Source organism: Scomber scombrus, chromosome 12 (genome assembly GCF_963691925.1).
Source record: "Scomber scombrus chromosome 12, fScoSco1.1, whole genome shotgun sequence".
NCBI lineage: Eukaryota > Metazoa > Chordata > Actinopteri > Scombriformes > Scombridae > Scomber > Scomber scombrus.
Genome location: NC_084981.1, coordinates 24,324,442 through 24,331,872, shown reverse-complemented (window position 1 = coordinate 24,331,872; position 7,431 = coordinate 24,324,442). Strand labels below are relative to the sequence as shown.

Below are 7,431 nucleotides of genomic sequence, written 5' to 3'. Positions count from 1 at the left end.
CTCCCCCCCTCCTCCCCCTCCAGGACAGGAAAAGGAGCGGTAGCAGGGAGCACCAGCGAAGAAGGCTGACCACAATAACAGGAAGAGGAAGTGGGCAGTGACCTGTGCGAGAGAGCACTGGAGTTGGACAGCTGTGGTTCAAACACTTTTGGCCACTGGATGAGAAAACCACATCGGAGTCGACAGGAAGAAAAGAGAGGCTCCGAACCTGTTGGACTCTCACCTGAGGAAAATTGTTAACAACCTGAGGAGGGAAACAGGGCGATAAAGACATTTTGGGGTGAAAAACTTTACACAGGGAGAGATAACTGAAATATCTCCCTGTTTGTCGCTCTTTGACTCTTACAGAGTTTGTCTTTGGAAATCCAGTTCTGGGATACATTGACTCATTCTTCATCATCACTTACTTTATTATCTGGTCCACAGTCCAGAAAAGGATTTTTACCAAACACCTGGTAAAAAAAAAACAAGCTGAGAGAGAAATCTCAGCCTGTACAACAACACCTGCTGCTCTCTTTTTACACCAGGGAAACCAGCTGACAAGAGAAGAGAGTGCAAGACCGAGGAAGAGTTGATTCAGTAGGTGATTTTACCCTCTGTTGAGCAGACAACCACCTATCAGCTGCTAATTTCTAACACAACCTGCCAAGGTAGTGAAGAGTGAGCGAGACAGCACACCTTGAAGGATTTGGGCTCCGTTTTGGACCAAAAACAGAGGTCTGATTCTTGGACTTTCCATCTCTGTGGTAAGTTTTCTGGGGTTTTTTTTGTAGGTGTGGGAAAACTGTAAAAGAAAGAAGGATTGCACAACTATGAATGTGTGTGTGTGTGAACAGATGGCCAAGGTGTGCTAAACAGAAACAGACATTTACGTAAAGATTTAAATGATTCCAGAGCAGAGTGTGAATATATAGATTTCCTTCTGAATGAAAAGCAGAAGCGTAACCAGAACAATGTCACCCGAATGCTCCCAGTTACTTTCATAGACACTCCAGGGTGAAATGCTCATGAACACTGGTCAAACTGTCTGGGAGAACGTACAGAAATAACTTGAAATGATGGTTATAATCCCTTTACGGACAGGCTGTCGCCCCCGTCACCGTTCACATACGTTATGCCAATGATCTCGGACAGCTCGGTGTAGATTTGAATGCTGTAATTGAGCGCTGCACCCCCCTCTCCCATCCACCCCTCACCTCCCAGAGGCTGGACTGTCATTCCTGAAGACAGACGGCTGTGACCATTAAGATGATACAGAATGATCTGTGGACAGAGCTGGAAAAGAAAATTAAAAAGGAAACTAAATCTAGGCGGTCTTCAGCTGTTCATTTTGAGGAGTTCTTTAGAGAGAGAGAGAAATGGAGAGGAAGAGAAAAATTCTTACAAACTGTCAACTTCATGTCACGTTAGTGTGACTATAAAGTATTGATGACAGCATTTATTATTTCCAAAGTAGCAGAGAGCTTGTCAGTTGAGTGGTGTCATTTTGTGAGCTGAAGATTTTTCCTCATTTTTCAGATGAGACTCTTCATTCTTCAACAGTTTATGCCACACGAATAAGTAGACAACATAACACTTTACAAGATGATCTCAATTCAAATACTCGTTTTTTTAAAGGTATTTTTGTTGAGAGGGTGTTTGAGAGATTTTCTAGATGATTTCTGAAGCTTTGTTCTGTAGTTGTCCTGAATTCTATTACAATGCTAAGTATTTATTATTTTTGTCTACTCTACTGTGTGTACTGTGTGGGAATTGTTACTTGGCACTGAGTGGTGGATTTTCTTTGTGGGTCTGGATTGATGGCCCCGAGCGACTGAGGTGATTTGATTTGGTTGTTACGTCGAAAGCCGTTGATGCAACTAAACCCAGTGGTCTAATTCCTGGAGAGGGAACTATCAGGGAAAATCCTTTGGGTGCCATCTGGGAGACTTCACCCTCCCACACATACACATACACACACGCACACAGTACACACACAAGACTCATGATTAGAGGCATTCATTCATTCAGATATATGTCAGAGTGGTTGACAAGCTGTCCAGCTGTGGCGATGTTAGCTCAGCTGCAAGTTGCTGATTACTACTGAAAGACCCAGTTAGGATTTTATTTTCAGTGACTGACCTGTGTTCTACATTTCACATAATAAACCATATTTTACTTTGTATTTGAACAATCTTTAATTTTCTAGTTCAGTGTTTTAAAATCAGTTTTATCCCCAAGGAATGGATCGATAAAGATATTCAGTCACCCAGAGAGAGGAGAGTTTTTGTTTTTTCCTCTCCATATTCTACAACATGAATAATGTGTAAGCTTCAAAAAGTAATTAGGATAATGAGAAAACAAAAGGAAATACATAAAAAATGATAGGAAATCTCTTGATGTATTTGAAGGCTACCCTAATTGGTCCACAGCTTTGAAATGCTACAAACTGGGCTGATTGGACTGATTTAAACATTTATTTATTTATTAGCAAGAGCCAATCAACTCCACCTGCAATCGTGATGTTTTTGGTGGAAGAATAATCAGAAGAAAACATCTGCAATATATTAATTTTAACACATAAATTATATGATCATTCACAGCATGTCTAACATGAACAGGAAATCTCAATTCTCCATAATTTGGCTCTGTTACCATTTCCACTATTGGAGGTGGTGTAGTTGGAGCTTTTGCCTACAGCAAAGGCTGAGCCTGACAGCTGAGCCAAAACCAATGTGGATAACACGCTTGGCTCTAAATGATTTTCAGATTACTGTTGGTCATTACTGCCAGTTTATAGTTGGCTGACATCATTCATAATTGGTTCACTGTGATCAGATCTGATTTGTCTGATTGTGAAAGAAAATACAATTAACTAGCGAATCGATGAAGACCAATCAGAGCATGAATACAATCTGTGACATGACAAGAGTGTTAGTGAGGACAGTGTGTTGGTGTGTATGTGGGTGTGTTTGCGTAAGTGAATGTGTGTGTGTGAGGGTGTAATAGCGGTTCCTAGTGTGACTTGCTGGTAGACAGATTGTTGGAAGCTGCTCGGTGATTAAACCTGTTTTAATCTCAACAACAGACAACTCACTGTTTACAAGTCAAATGTCACAGATTTGAGGCTTTGAAACAAGCCGTCTTCACAAGAAAAACAACAGTATAGGTCAAAAATTCAGCCTATAGTTAGTTTGAGTGACTGAAAGCATCTAGCAGTCGTTGTACTTATGACCCCGGAGAAGTGACGCAGTTCAGATGACGTCTACGTAAGGTGACAAATGTCCATATTAAGAGGTGGCAGGTTGGGTGGATGCTACATAGCCCTGGGGCAGAAAAAAAAAAAAAACATAAACTTGATTGTTATGGTATTTACTGTTGCCTTGATGACAAAGGTTGCCTAACTTTAAGGAGGTAGTAACTGTAATCCACACTGCACTTCAAGTGAATCATTTTAATCCAAACCATGATTTCCTAATCCTAATCAAGAGGTTTTCGTGCCAAAGGTTTGGTGTGTCCACAGCCTTGTCACACCATAAAACACAGTTATTTTTAACAGTGATTTGTAATAGCTTTGGAAAGCACTGTTACAAATCAAGCAGTATATTTGGAAACGCCCCTGTCAAAATTGACCTCAGGGTGGACCCCAGATAATGGAATAACTGCACTTAAACAGGTTCTTCCACCGAAGTGTATCAGAAAATGCTAATACTATCAGCCTGTTACATCATGCCGGAGGCTAACTTTGTACATGTTTAAATTTTAATATTCGGGTGCATAGAAAAGATCATGTGACCATTAACGTCAGGAGGTTTATCCTCTGGGGACCATGAATTGCACTGCAATCTGGCCTGTAGATATTGTGTGTACTAAGAGGTAAAGCTCTCAGTGTCCAAAATGGAAAGTGTTCATCTTTTAGGGAGCATGAATGCGCTCAACATCTTTCATGGTGATCTGCCCACTAGATTTTGATGTGTATAACTGAACTAAAGTTTTGTGAGAAATGTACAATGTACAGTGTATTGCTATGTAGCACAGCGAGCTGGTGAACCACTGCAATCAGAACAGAGGTTTTAGAGAAGAGGAGTCATTGAAATCTTAAAGAATAATCTTCTGGGGACTGTGAATATAAACAGGGAATGCAACATGAAAAACAATCAGGCAAGTTGTTGTTGAGATAGTGTTCAGACTCACTCATAATCAAACCAAATTGCCATTTTCTTTCACCTTATTATTGTTTGTCTTCATTATATAAAGCATTTTCTATTTTGAATAGGTTGTTGTTTTGCTGTAATCAGTCACAAATGAGTGATGTATCCAGACCTCGGATGTTATTTTCAGCTAGCGGCTGCTTGAAGCAGATAAAGTTTTTAATGTCAATCGAAGAGGTTTAAGAGTTGCTTTTCTGAGTCAATTTACAGCTACATTTATTGTTGCAGTTAAGCAATATGTCACCACTTTTCCTTTTCTTTTGTCCCCATATAAAAGCCTGAACACATAATGGTGATTGGCTTGGTTGTTTTTCCAACTGGGGAAGCAGCTAATGAGCAAACTATTCACAATTAGAAACAAATGTGAGATACAGGCAGCGATAAGATCTGAAACATCAGTAGATTCCACTTTTATATATGTGTTGAGTGGGACATGAACTTCAAATGTCCGGCCAGTTATCAGATGAATTTGTGGATATTTGAGCCACATGTTTTTCTTTTTTTTTAATCTTCTGTTGTTAGTCACTTTTTCTCTCTCCTCTCTACCCCAACGGGTCGAGGCAGATGGCCGCCCACTTTGAGCCTGGTTCTGCCTGAAGTTTCTTCCTGTTAAAAGGGAGTTTTTTCTTGCCACTGTCGCCAAGTGCTTGCTCATGTGGGAATGTTGGGTCTCTTTAAAATTAAAACCTGAAGAGTACGGTTTAGAACCTGCTCTATGTGTAAAGTGCCTTGAGATGACTTTGTTGTGATTTGGCGCAATACAAATAAAGATTGAATGATTGATTGATCATATTTAAAAAGAAAATAAAGAAAAACATTTAATATCACACTTCCTTTGAATGATTGCAGTTGGAGCTGTAAAAAAAAGTTTATGTGTCGCAGAGTTGCCGTACATCAGTGTTCAAAACGCATGACGTACAGATAACATGGACAAAAGACAGATCCTTCCCTCATCCCACCAAAACGGATTTGTATTTCTGTCTTTAAAACACCGTAGTGACACAACAAGACTTGAGCGTGAACTTCAATGACCCTTTGGCATCCGCCAGGATTATGAAGTCTTGTTGACTCGTTTCTGTGCTTTAGCCTTTAGTAGACTGAAACTAGGTCAGACCTGTCTGCCAGTCACAAAACATCCCAGAGAATGACAACTGTATCTCTGCGTCTGTCTGTTTCTGCTTCTCTGTCACACTTGCACACACTCCCTTGCCTGCGGATAATGTACAGATGTAATTACAGATATTCCTGGATGTTATTTATTCTCCATACCGCTGAACGATGCCTTTGATAAAGATGTGGTAAATAACTTTGTATAATCCTGAAGTGAGATTTGCATGCATGACACTTTCAGTTGAGAAGAAAATTAAAAAGTTGATTATCACAACAACTTCCAGCATAAACGAACATGACAGTTACAAACAAGTTTATAATTAAAACTATTACATACTATCTCCTCCTGAGCATACCTCATTTACCATATTTTTCTTTTACTATCATAATGATGCAGAATTAAACTGAAGCTATATTACAACTATAAAAAGTTGTTAGACTAAGTTGTTCTAGGCCTGTTCATCCTTAACACCATCTCATGAGGTGCTAAATCTGTTCTGAAGGTGAGGTAAAGAGAGTGACAGGGATGAAAAGGAGGGAAAGGTGATGAAAAAAGGTGAGAAAAGGAAAAAAGGGGAATGATAGACAGGAGACAGAAATAGACTGTGAAAAACAACATTCACCTGCAGAGATTCAACAAGAGGGAATTAGAGAAATTGTCAAACGATTGACAGTATTAGGGAGAAAAAGGTAGACACACAGCGAGATGGAGAGTGTGGACAGTAAGAGACCAAAGCAGTGAGTCAGAGACTGACAGGTGAGGGACAAAGTGAGACAGAAGATGAAAAAGACAAAATCCAAAGCAATGAATGGCAGACCCGAACAGTTAGAAACTGAGACACACATGCAATCAGCTGCTGTTTCTGAATACCAGGAAGGGTGTGTCCACTTACTAATGATGACCCTTTATTAACAAGCCTCACGGCATTTCCCAGAAGGCATTGTGTTTACACTTCCTGTTGCTGATAGGAGGGGAGGAGTAAGACGCCGGTCTTTGAAATGCTGTTTTAAAAAATGCCCATTTAGGGAAAATGCCCCCAACGGATTTGTCATCACAGAAATTAGGCAGTCATAGGATGTTGTCGTATACCGTATGAGTGAGTAAGATGTTGTATGGGACAGCGAGGAAAGTCTGTGTCTGACATGTTAGATACCATCTCAAACTTTCATATGCAACGGCAGTAGCAGCACTTCTTATTCCCCAAATCCCATCCCAGCTCATAATGATTTTATGTGACTCAACACAATTCAACCCAACACGAGAATTGTATCAACTTTTAACTTCCCATTGAATCAGGGCAAACGTTAACAACACAAGTAGCAGTATAACTAAAAACAAGAAAGAAACATAAAACAACCAGGCCACAGACAGCTAACCAGTTACTTTTAGTTATTTTGATTTAGTCTCTGAAATGAATGACTACTGCATGAATTACAGTATTACTGAATGTCCCAATGCTCAAATTTAGCCTGTTAATCAGTTTCAGTTAAAGTTGGTCATGTTGTTTCTCTCAATCTTTCTTCTGCCTATGCTTAAAACCACCGAAGTATCTCAATATCCTCAAATGTCATTTAATATTTGTTTAATCCAAAGTCATTTAAGAACTCTGACTCTATCTGTCAGCTCTACGTAACCTTTGTGTGGGAACATACATGTACAGCGGAGACAGTGATTGCTTTGTTTGTCCAGGACATGAAGGAGGAAGGATACGGGCTGACGCACGGTTAAAGCCAAGCAGGGTGAGGAGAAGGACATCACAGAGAAAATATTTGGTCTCAAGCTGTAATGTGAAGTGAACGTGTGAAGTTTTAGTGAAGACTGCGATGTTTGATGAAACCGAATGCAATCAGTTACTCTTGACGTCTGTGATGTGGGCATACTGACACGCTGAACTGAAATGAACTAAACTAAGCCGAAAGAGTGATGCTAAGTATATACAGAAAAGTGCAGCTGAAGTTTCCAAATAAGGACGAGGTGTTAATAAGAAATGAGATGAATATTTTTGTCATCAGTGTTAAATTTTAATTGAGTTGTGATAATTTCATGTTGCCAATGAGCTCATGCAAATAGATATAGAACAGCCACAATCAGAAAAACAGGTATTTGCTGCTATACGTGTTATATCAGCAA

General features: G+C 39.8%; 1 protein-coding gene across 1 annotated transcript in view; it reads left to right on the top strand.

The window, feature by feature from the left end:
• Positions 1 to 265: 265 nt before the first annotated feature.
• Positions 266 to 7,431, top strand: part of cdh5 (cadherin 5) — a 33,756-nt gene continuing 26,590 nt past the window's right edge. The window contains exon 1 of the mRNA XM_062430423.1: positions 266 to 746. The gene's annotated coding sequence lies outside the window, so the exon portion shown is untranslated. The remainder of the gene's footprint in view (positions 747 to 7,431) is intronic.